This window comes from Cygnus olor, chromosome 3 (genome assembly GCF_009769625.2).
Source record: "Cygnus olor isolate bCygOlo1 chromosome 3, bCygOlo1.pri.v2, whole genome shotgun sequence".
Taxonomy (NCBI): domain Eukaryota; kingdom Metazoa; phylum Chordata; class Aves; order Anseriformes; family Anatidae; genus Cygnus; species Cygnus olor.
In genome coordinates this window covers 51,833,671-51,846,062 of record NC_049171.1, presented here as the reverse complement: position 1 = coordinate 51,846,062, position 12,392 = coordinate 51,833,671, and the positions used below count along the sequence as shown (strand labels likewise).

Sequence of the window (12,392 nt, the reverse complement as noted above, 5' to 3'; positions counted from 1 at the left end):
GGTGCATTTAATTCCCTCTTCAAAATCATCAGTAAATACATCAAAGATGATGGGCCCCAGCACTGACCCCTCGGGAACACCACTGGTGACCGGTTGCCAGCTGGATTTCACTCTGTTCACCACTACTCCCTGGGCCCAGCCGTCCAGCCAGTTTTTAACCCAGCAAAGTGTGTACCTAGCCAAGCCATAGGCTGCCAGCTTCTCCAGGAGAATTCTGTGAGAAACCATGTCAAAGGCTTTGCTGAAGTCTAGATAGACTACGTCAACAGTGTTTCCCTCATCCACCAGGTGGGTCACCTAGTTGTAGATGGAGATGAGGTTGGTCAGGCAGGACTTACCTTTCATGAACCCATGCTGACTGGGCCTGATTCCGCAGTTGTCCTGCATATGCTGCATGATTGCATTCAAGATGACCTGTTCCATCACCTTTCCTGGCACTGAGGTCAGGCTGACAGGCCTGTAGTTCCCTGAGTCCTCCTTATGACCCTTCTTATAGATGGGCATCACATTAGCAAGTCTCTCTCTCACATTAGCAAGACTGCTGATAGATGATGGAAAACAGCCCAGCAATCACATCTGCCAACTCCCTCAGCACCCTCGGGTGGATCCCATCTGGCCCCATGAACTTGTGTCAGTCCAGGTGGAGCAGCAGGTCTCTAACTCTTTCCACCTGAACCGTCAGGGGTTTCTTCTGCTCCCCATCCCAGACTTCCAGATCGGGAGGCTGAGTACCCCAAGGATAAGTGGCCTGGCTAGTAAAGACAGATGTAAAGAAGGCATTAAGAACCTCAGCCTTTTCCTTATCCTCAGTAGTCAAACTACTTTTATGCTGACTGTCCAGCCATCTGGATGATGTTCCCAGGGCCGCAGACAACTGTGTCATGTTTTTGTTTATAGATTATGTTATGCATGATTGTGTTATGTTACATGTTGTATTATGCATGGGTTGTGTTATGGATCATGGATTTAGCTAGTTATTAGCCATCTTTATCTAGACTAGCAAACTTTATTGATATGACAATATAATAGTTATGATCTCATTTTCTGTGTATTGTAGCTTTTCATTTCTGGGAGTTTGTTGTCTTCTGTGTTTTGTGGAACACATTAAATACAGGAGAAAGTCTCAGAAACAAGAAAATATGTAACTAAGTTAGAATCATTTGAATTGAAAGATATAGCTACTGCTTGCACATGGAGAGTTTATTAAGAATTCTCATTACAAAAACGAGATCTAAAGAGCCCTAGAATTAGCCATGAAAACAAAAGAAGATATTTCCATTTTCCAGATGGTTAGATCATATCATCCTTCTCTAAGAAAAAAAAAAAGAAAAAGACTTTTGGTAGAAAATATTGTTGACTATAAGGAACAGTCTTAGGTCTAGCGAGATTTAGTGATATCCAGAACTGCTTATGCATAAGAAGACCACTTAAATCACATGAGAAGTACTAAAAGTGCCAGGCAATGAAAGATCAATATGAATGAAGCCACCTTCCTGAGATTTTTATAGAGTAATAATGGTGAACCATTAAGTTGCCTGACCATGATTTCCTTAATATCAGTTAGATGACTGAAGTTCCTTGAAATAATCCCTCTGAAATGCTTCACATATTTTATTAAAAAATCTGAATGTTAAAATTGTCATTCATGAAAATACTTATTTTCTCACCTCATTCCTTCCAACACATATAAATTGTTTACTTTTTTAGAAGAAATAATAATAATAATAATAATAATAATAATAATAATAATAATAATAATAAAGTCTTTTGTTTCCTGCCTAGATTTGTCTTGTTTGAATTTGTGGACATGAATGTTTGTATAGCAGATGTGTTAAGTGGGTGAGGAAATAGACAGTGACTTTTTTTTCCCTTATCTGTATTTGGAAAGTCAGTTACACAACCCAAGACACAAAGTCAGAAATGGAAGCTGTATAACTTCAATACTCTAATTCTATTTATGTGTTCAAGTGTTGCATTAATGTTTCAGATTATACTCTGGGAGTGTTGTCTTTTTTTTTTTTTTTTTTTTTTCTTTTTTGTCAGTTGATGAGAAACACTGAAATTTTCCAGACATACCTTTTCAAAAATTTGCAAGTACAGTGAGCAATCTTAGTCTTAAGTGTATGATCCTGCATTTGGTTATATTGATACATAACTTAATAAGAAATTTATCAAGAAATTTATGTTGTTCAATATCACTGGTTGGGTTTTATTATTTACCATCATAAATATTGATATTAATTCTCAACTCAAACACAAAAGGTTGTATAGTTACTCAATGATGATTAGCAAAAAAAAAAAAAAAAAAAAAAAAAGTATGACTAAAAATTTATCTTTCCTTAAAAGTTATAAACTTTCTTTCCTTTACATTTATTTTTAGAGATGAGATGGTCTGCTTTAATTCATTTGCCATTTAATCCATGCTCCATTAATTTTATATTATATTAATTTTGTGTAGCAAGTAAAATTACACAGTTTCTGTGGCATATTAAATCAAAACTATTGCTTTTATCAGCCAATTCCAAATCTAAAAAAAATATACAAAATCCTTACTATGTTATTTTGACAATATCAGATTGATATCAATTAAATTATAATCCTACTTTAGTGTTTTAATTAAATGAGCTTCATAATAATTTTTCCATCCTTCTGCCTATAACTGATGCTATGATGACAGGATCATAATTACTTGAGTCACTATGTAGCCTTTTAAAATACTGGAACAAAATTACCATCCTTCCTCTCTGGAATTTCCCCAGCATTCCAAGATTTATTGAGAATTAACATTAGCTTTCAAATATTTCCTTTTTCAGCTCTTTAAAACTCTTAGTTGGAAATGTTTAAATTCATTACTTACTGTGTGGGGGTGGGGAAACACAGCTGCTCTGGAGAGTCCTTAAACTTTCCAGGAGTTCATGTACTTCAAAAATTCTGTGCATTAGTTATATATTTTTCCATTGGGGCTTTATTTTTAGAACTATTTCCATAATACTGGAGGTTAGCAAATGGTTTCCTAATAAATTAGCCTTGCCTTTTAATTTCCGATTTTCTCCTTAATTTAGAATTTCTCCTTAATTTAGTGCAGCTCTTACCCATAAATCAGGGTGGTGGTGCATAATTTAGCTCTAATGTACCACATTGTTCACAAGGCCTTGACTGCTATAAAAAGTGCCCCTACTGAGTGAATAGCAATAAGCTTACACATAAGGATGAGAGTTTTGTGGGGTCTGCTTCTCAAACTTCACTGAATAGCTTGGTGGTTTGATATAGTTCTTTCATTTTCTTAATTTTCCACATAGCTGAAAAATAACTTGTACTACAGCTGCCTTGATATGTCCATACAAAACATATTTTCCACAAGAAAGAATGCATGTTTGTTGCCATTTTATTCTCTTCTCTTCTAAGTCCTTTTCTCTGTAGTGGGAATGCATGGCAAAGAAGTACCCCAAAACAAGATCCATGACATGCCAGACTAAATATTCTATGAGGTGACTACATTGGCTGTACATTAGGAAAGGTATGTTAGATGTTCAAGGTGATCTACACTGACAGTAAATTTTTTGGTTGAACATCACTGGTAATCATGGCATTGGTGAAAAGAAACATAGAAGATCATTTTAAGAATATGTAAAAAGAAAGAAAGAAAGAAAACACAACTTTTATTGCAAATAGAAGAGAACCATAACAAATGTGCTCAATAAAATTATAGTGGGGAATAAAACAATATAAAAAGAATTAGCGGTACTTTTTGGTTAGGATGTAGCTGCTAAGATTTCAATTTTCATTCTATACATCTGTTACTATTTGCTTGTTAAAAATTGAATTTATGTTTTTCCTCTTTCATTTAGACAACACATAATGTTTCCAACAAATTTATAACTTTAAACAAATTTTGTCAGCACAAGGAGTATTTCCTCCATTTAATGCAGAATGACTTTGGTGAGATTAACTACCATAAGCATGACTATAATAAATAATACTATGTCCTCAATAATCAGGTGTTAAATTTATCTATATTATCAGTTTAAGAAAGCTTTCCTTTCCACAGATGGCATTTTCAGATCTATTTCTGATGGAAAATAAAAAGATGGAAAAATCCTAATTGATATACATATCTTTCACTTTTTCTTTATCTTAGTTATATATGTACAAATCCTGAAATTTCTAGCGTTCATATGTTTTTACTGATTACACTTTGAGTAGTAATCTTTTATCTTTTGGGGTTGGTATATAAGTGAGCTCATCAATCCGAAAGAGAGATTATCTAACAAAGCTCTATTTGTATCTGTTATGGCTCAGATGATGCTTTCTCTGTAGCATGACCAATTGCCCCTGTATTTGATGATCTTTCTGTCTTGTGGAGCACCTGGTACTGTCACTACAAGGTACATACTCTCCCTCATAGATCACATCAGATGGGCAGAGTTGGAAAAAACAGTGCTGCAAAACTCTTGGTGCTGAACTGCACTCCTAGCAACGAAGTGTGTCTCCTAGAGCAAGTAGCCTCTAATGCTACTCTGCCTACCTCTGTCTTTGGTACAGTGGAATGGATTTTTAGATAAATTAACCCCCCCACACACCCAGATGTTATGCTCATTTAAAAACATAGGTGTAAATTTAGAGATCACCAGTCCCTATAGAGAATCTTGCTTTATCTGTCTGTCTGTCTGTCTATCTATCTATCTATCTGTTTATTCCTAACTGCTTAAAACTGTATTCAGTGTCCTTAATTGTGTTTTTATCCATTGGATATGAAACATTTATGATTGTCTTGGGACAGAAAATGACTATATGACAAGTATAGGTACAGGTCATATAGCCTCTCAGTTATTTTGAATGTCTGAACTGAAGTTTCTTGGTGAAACATTAAGACTTTTTTTTATGACTATCTGATATTTAATACTTTAGTTGTGGGTAACGAAAAATTATCCTGTGTGATACATTCAGAGGTGAAGGATGCACAGACAACAGAGTATAAAGATATATCCAATTAACACATCTCTTCTTGTTTTGAAAACACTTTTTTTTTTTTCCCCGCCTCAGAATGGGACCATAGTGGGCTTTTTACTTGGATGTAGACAAATGAAACTTATCACTAGGCAGAGAAGAGGGGGCTTCCAAGGGATATTAAATGCCCTATGGATTTGTGCATTGTCCCTGAAAAAGACATAATAATTGTCACCCTCAGCACAAAGTCAGAAAACAACGCCCAATCCCTAGAAGTGATCTCTAGAGGACAAATCTGCTGTACATTCATTGGGCTGCCTAGTAGTACTCTGCCTTTGGCTGGCAGTAAACAAAAATCCTGGGGCCCGATCCAAACAAAACACACCAAGCTTGATGGAAAGGTCCCCCACAGGCTGTAGATCAAGCCTTTCATCTCCAGAATGACATGTAGGCTCCATTCAGCAGCACTAAATTCAATTTCAGAAAGAAAATACATGTTTTTTTCTGTCAGGTAAGGAACATGTTCCAGTAGTATCTTGACCTTGACAACATCAATGGTGCCAAATGGGGCTGTACTGATGCATCAGATCCCCCTTGGCTTGAATTAGACATATGTGAGCGAGGCAAGTAAGGTGTTATTTGTAGTATTGCCAGAAAAAGAAATCTTTTCTTGTGAAGCATTGACTTTTTTTTTTTTTTTTTTTTTTTTTCCCCCCTAAAACAGAAAAGTAACTCAGCTGGTATCTTGAGCTGATAATTTAATATATAAAAAGGAAAGACAGGAATTTTCCTTGGTCTATTCCAATTATATGTGTAGAACTAAAGAAACACCATTAAAACTGAAACAGTTGGAATCCTGTTATTTCTTTGAACGTGTGAGAGACAATTTTCTTCCAAGACTTTACATTAAATATTATAATTTCTCAAATTGTCAGAAGAAAAAAAGAACAGGATATCATTCATTGTGAAGTTGTCAATATGCTTTTCTTTCTTTTTTTTTTTTTTTTTTTTTAATTTTTTTCCTTGTTATAGCAATTGCATTCACAATGTACAATATTCTCTTTCTTGACATGCTGAGGGAACTGTTTGACTGTCTAACAGGTTTTGAGAAAACCTAAACACTTTCAGGATTTTTTTTCCCTTTACTTGAGCTTTTATACTTTCATTACAGTCTCCTAGGTACAGTTGTTTAACATAATGTCAAACCTTTCTAAGGATTATTTTTCTAAGGAGAGCTGATCTACTTAAAGTAGTATGCTGCTGTCACTTTGATTCTGGTTATTTGTTCAATAATAGTTGCAGTTTTTATTGTACTTTTTGTGCATAAATATAGAACCTGTTTTGAAGGAAAATGAACTCATGGTTATTCTGGCAGAAAAATGCTGTATGTAGATGTAATAATATGCTTTACTGGTCAAGAAACAATCAGGTACAAACAGGTACAGAGTAATGACAATATTTCAATGCGTTGCAGTTAGTTCTAGCTGAAAGAAAAGATTGGCCCAAAGAACAGATAATGAAGATGAGCAACGTACACAGAGTCTTGTGCTTCGATAACTTGTACAGCTGTACAAGGTGGCATAACATAAGAGGAAAAGCAAAATTTCATCTACGCAGAAGGAAAACTGTCCATTCTATAGGCATCTAACTGCTTGTGGGTTGGCCCTGTTTAACTCCCAGTGAAGGATTACCAGAGAAATAATGGACTGCTCTTTGTGTGCATTGCGTACATGTTGGGGGAGAAGGCGGAATACAAATAAATATATTCCTTCTCCTTGTCATCTGCTGTCAGCAAAAAAGTTTTGGCAAAAGGGATGTTGACTGTGATTTAGCAGCATGAAGCAGAAGGGATTGACCTGATTACAGTAAGAACTCTTAGTTCTCAGCATTTTTGTTAATCGTATAAATCTCAGCACTTTTGGTAATCACTAAAATTTAAGCTTCAGTATGTGACAGCTCTGACTGGAGAGTTTCCTAGCTGCAGTGCTGGGAGTGAGCATGAGAGCTGGGTAGGGACACACCAGTCCTATTCTTTAGAGTGAAGGCAGAGTCAAAACCGGCCTGAGCAAATGATCTGAGCTGGGGCAGGTACAGTGCAGGCCTGGAACTGGCTCTGGATCAGTCTTCTTGCAGGGGTTTGGGCTGTTCCTGCCCAAGTCATTTCCTGCCCAAAACAGCAGTGCGGCCATGTAGGCTCACATGCAAGTTTGCTGCTCAAATGAAGGAACTTCTAATAACAGGGTATCTGTTTTATTCATTTGTCTTTTTCTTTCCAATTATGCTGGCCTGAACTTGAATAATCATACATTTTCTTCCGGCTGATGTTCAGGTGTGCACTAGTTTATGGCTGTAATTGCTCAAATGTTCCTCAAATGTTTGGTAATTATCTCAGGTAGGTGTTACTAGGGGATGTAAATAGGAGGAAATGTGCTGAGAAAAAGATTGTTTAAACATAGGTCTGCCTTTGCTAAGGCAGAACTGAGCTAATCACTGCTCAACACTATTTTGTGCAGTGCTTGTACAATGAAGCACAAGCTTATCTTGGACCTTAAGATGTGACTATGACGTTAGTAATGTACAATTACATTACTGTAATGGCATCATTTTTATAATGGCTTTTAACCTATGATTTCATTTAAGAATTTCCAAGACGCTTATTTCATACCTTAGCTTGTTGAGATATTTGTGCTTACAACCTACACATTAAATTTTATGGGCTGACAACAAGGTGTTTTCAGAGAGAGGCTTTGGCTTGGATTAATTTTCTCCCTGTTCAGACAGAGAGAGAAATTTGTTTACCACCTGAGCATTTAATCATTCATTAATGTGGTATCTAACGATCTTGGAATATTTGTTACCTGCTTGAATGATATCTAATTTATTTTTTCTACTAAAAGGAGTTTCCAATTAGCTACTTTTACCTGATCTACGTACCTATCTACCCAGGCTTCTTGCTTAAGTCCTTTTGACCTCAGAAGGACTATTGTGCAAGTAATTACTGTCCCTATGATGTGTATTGCCACTTTTAAGCATTTATTAGCTATCACAGAGATGCCAGTAAACCAGTGCATGAGCTAAGAAGTGTATGGTTCTGAATATGACAGCTCTGTGCTCTCATACTAGTTCGTGAGGTGTATGTGATATTTATCTGGTGTCAGAGGCAAGGGATGTTATTACATCATTCTGCAATGCTTAGGTTCACAGCATTATTTACATAAATTAAAACAGCATGTTCTAATGTGCAGGGATAATCTTTCATTTGTTATCTGTAAGAAAAAACACAACCCAATTATTGAATTTTAATGTTATATTTTGATTATATATTGAAAGTCTTGCAAAAAAAATAAATCTGGAAAAATCATTAGTATGTCTAATTTTAAAAGAAGTATAATTACTGGCTAATATTGTTTCTATCCATTATTATCTGTGTATTGCAACTGTGCACAATTTTAAAGGCACAGAATGATTAATTTTTCCACATGGGCAAATTACACAGTTACTTGTAAATAACCTGGCACCTTGCCAAAGTCACGCAGTGACTGCAGCTCTGACATTTTGCTGTATCTGCTTTTAGCATTCTGCTTATGGAAAACTATAAACTTGCACAAAAGAAACGGGAAGCTGACAAAATGCCCTCAGTTATAGCTCTAAAGAAAAAGAATTACTTTGGGAAAGCCATTTTGGAAAACCATTTCAAAGAAACAGAAAAGGTACAAAAAATGATACCTTTTTGCTCTCTGCCTTGCAGTTAAACTGCCTACTATTTCATTCTGTCCAATTTGGTTTGTTTGTTTGTGTATTTCTTAGACTGTCTATTTTTTCCAATATGAAACAGCAACCAAGGAAAAATGACAAAAGAATGAGTATAAACAACAGAATGCTCCACCTTCAAAGAGCTACCTTCTTCATGGGAACTTAATTGTAGTCATTTATGGAGAATGCTAAAGGACACAACTCCATATGGGAGCTAAAATAAGAGCTAAAGTGCACCATTACTACTGAAAATTTTAGCTTCCATAAAGAACTCTCTCCACACTATTCAAATTATATACTAGAATTTTATCCCTTTTAATAGTGAATTTTGTCATAAGATATGCTTATTGTTTTATTTTTCTTTTCCTAAAGGCAACTGGTTATTTCTCTCTCTGTGTATATGCTTGCACATGTGCCTGCGTATTTATTACATTCATTATGTCTGCAATAATAGTGTACAAGAAGCCTGCTCAAACACATGAACATACAGTGCCATGAACTGTACAATCAGAATGAAATGCATTTCTGTACCTTCAAACCTTATAAAATAAGTGAATAACCTGTAGGTCAATGTGCTTTTTTGCTGAAACCAGCTGAGTTTCATGGGACACTTTGGACAATCCTCTTAAACAGGAATAAAATACCAGGTTGATATTAGGACATCTTCCATTTGTAAGGATGAGATGGCTACTGGCAGCTATTGCAACTAGGGATGCATAGTCTAGCTTTGGTGGAAGAATAAAATTTGTGTAAGCCAGGCCAGGGACAGATGAATTCTGGGAAGCCTCTGTTACATTTCATAAAGCAACAGTATGCACAGCACTGACTGGTGGTAATGAAGGACTAAGGACTACATAGTCTCCCTTGAAAACCGGTCCTTGCCAGCAATAAGATTAAAACCATCTGCTGTTTAGGAATTTAACTGTAATTTTAAGGTTACTTCGTGAAAAACATATAGGATATTGTCTGGTTACGGAGAGCATAAATTTCATATTAAGATGAAAAAGCAGGTGGGTGAGGGTAGAATACTTCCAGTTCCTTGTAATTTAGCTTCTGGCATATTTATTTAGGATTAGAAGGGGTGTCATCAGATAATAAAGGAATTATTCATTGACTGCACTTAGAAAAATGTATTTTTGCGTAAGAATCTAATTTATACCCAACATAACTTGTTTTTAAGATACAAATAAAGCAAAAGTAGAAGTGAATGTACAAGAAAAAAAAAGAAAAAAAAAGAAAAAAAAACACAAAAAACCACAAGAATTTTATGTGACTTTTACGAAAAGGTACCCAATGTATTTGCCTAATGCCGTACCCCAAACTGCTGTTATCATTATAATTTTCGAGAATATCATAAGTATTGAATTAAACACTTCTTTTCTGTAGTTGCATACTTAGAAATGCACAGCTGTCTGACACACTGCCTAAGACTTTTTGTTTCAACAACACATTCTTTGTCTTCCTCTGATCTGAAGACATCACGCAGGATTAAAGGAGAAGAACTCATTGGAGGTAGCCTGTGCCTTTGGATGTTTGACTTGCTTCCTGTCCTTCCCAGCAGTCAACAGGCTTGGTCCCACCATGTTCAGAGCTCAAGGACTGTGGGAGAGGGTGACACAGACAACGGACTGATCGATCCAGGAGCTGGGCATGGTGCTTACCATGTTATCATGGTCTTAATACGAGTTCACAGCAGTCTTGTTTCTGGTTAAGGTACTTGAATAGATATTGTATTTAAAATAATTAATTAGATAAAGGATATCTTGTTATTCAGATCTGGTCTCCTTATTTTCTATTTTCTTCACGTTCCCTAAAGTGAATACATCAATACAAGCAACTCCCTCCACTTATTGAATGTAGATAGGTCTGAATGTTTTGCATGTAGCCGTTGAAAACAAATATGTCATATCAATATATTTACTTGTGACTAAGGTAGCCTTGATAATAGTTAAATCATCTTTGGTTATTCCCCACCCTATGCCATAACCCAATAATTTCAGTTATCAGACTTTTTAGATGAACAGAATGTATACTCTGGAGTCCACTGACTTCAAATAATACCTTGTAAATTGAGGCTGAGACATAATGATCTCTTCAGAAAGAATATAAATAGTAGGTTAGTCACTCCTCAGTGAATACCGTGAATAATTTAACTTGTGCCTTTACTATTCACCACAGTCAATTTGACCCATATATTATCTCTCAGGTACCAATCAGAAGGAAAAATGTTGCTTTCATTAAATTTCATTATCACCACTGTTATTCTATTTCTTACTTCACTTTAGAGAAGTAATCCAAAGCAGACCAATAGATTTTAACAGTCACCACTGATTTGTCAACATTGCATTTCCAATTTTTTATTGGCTGCAAGCAGAACAGTCAGGAAAAATAGGGCATACTGAAAAAAAATTCCAAGTGACATCCTAAAAACACACACATTATAGTTATCACATTTTTTCCTTCTTAAAAATATGACTTCTATAACTCTAGGAAAATGCCACCTATTTCACTTTTTTTTTTTTTTTTTTTTTTTTCCTCTTGTAGAACATTTCTCTTAGTGAAATCTCAATTGAAAAGTCAATCCTAACTTTTGGTATTGCCCTTTTAATTTTGGTCATTATAAAGATACATTTATAAGATTTTAATGGTCTGGAAACAAATACAGCATTCTGGAATGCAGAGTTGTTCACAGAAAATGGAAACAATAAATAATTTGATATATTTTTATTAAAATTGTAGCAACAGTGTTGGAAAATACATCTGAAGTAGATTTGAATATTAATGTAGATTTGCAGTGAAAATGAACATGGCATATTAACCAGTATGTGGTACTTTAATCTCAGGAAATATACCACAGCAGACACACTGATGTGAAAACTAGGAAGATGTTATTACTTGTTTGGGAGATTCAAAACCTTATTCTGTACTGTTATTGTAAATTAATACTATAATACTGACAATATTATAGTGAAGTCTATTTGTAATATCAGAGGATTTTCCCAGATTTAAATAATAATTATCAAAATGATCCTAGATGATTCCAGAAGCCAAACTCTTTCTAGGATTTTTTTTTTTTTCAAGGATGTTTTAACAGTACCTTCACATACGTAGTTTATTATTTATATGCTGGGTTCTTGTTTATAGAGTATTCCTCTTTATTTAGATCCTTTTCATAAATCAGATCACAGGACCTTGTCTGCTCTTTTTGAGAAAAATAGTATAATAATATTTTGCAGAATTAAAACTTCTAAAAAATTTTTGAAAAAAAAAATCAAGTAGATAAATCACCCAATGAGTCCTAAAAGGCATTTTTGGAAAGAGTGAGGAAACAAAAAATATTAAAACTACTCATTATGTTTTGTACTTGTCAGGATACTTTTTCTTGCTCTTTTGTTCTCCTGGCAAGTTCCAATTCTGAGAACTGTCTCTTTTTATGAAAAAAGAAAATATTACAGCTCAGTAAATCCAGAAATGATTGCTAATAATATTAGTATATTTCTAAAGTTGCTAACTTAACTCATCACAGAGTTGTTTTTGTTTTTTTAATGCTTGTTTGGTTTTGTTTTGGGGGTTTGGTTTTACTTATTTTTTATCCACAGAAATTGAAAATACTTCAAGTTGAACACACAGGTCCATGGACACAGCACCAGGGGGTACATTGATAGGATGAAAAGCAATGGGCACAAGTTGCA

General features: G+C 35.0%; 1 long non-coding RNA gene across 1 annotated transcript; it reads left to right on the top strand.

Moving 5' to 3' along the window:
* The first annotated feature begins 3,367 nt into the window (after window positions 1-3,367).
* Window positions 3,368-10,452, top strand: LOC121067767. The gene is made up of 3 exons (XR_005818436.1): window positions 3,368-3,517; window positions 4,300-4,385; window positions 10,176-10,452. It is a non-coding gene; the product is annotated as an uncharacterized LOC121067767 (long non-coding RNA).
* The last annotated feature ends 1,940 nt before the right edge of the window (window positions 10,453-12,392 follow it).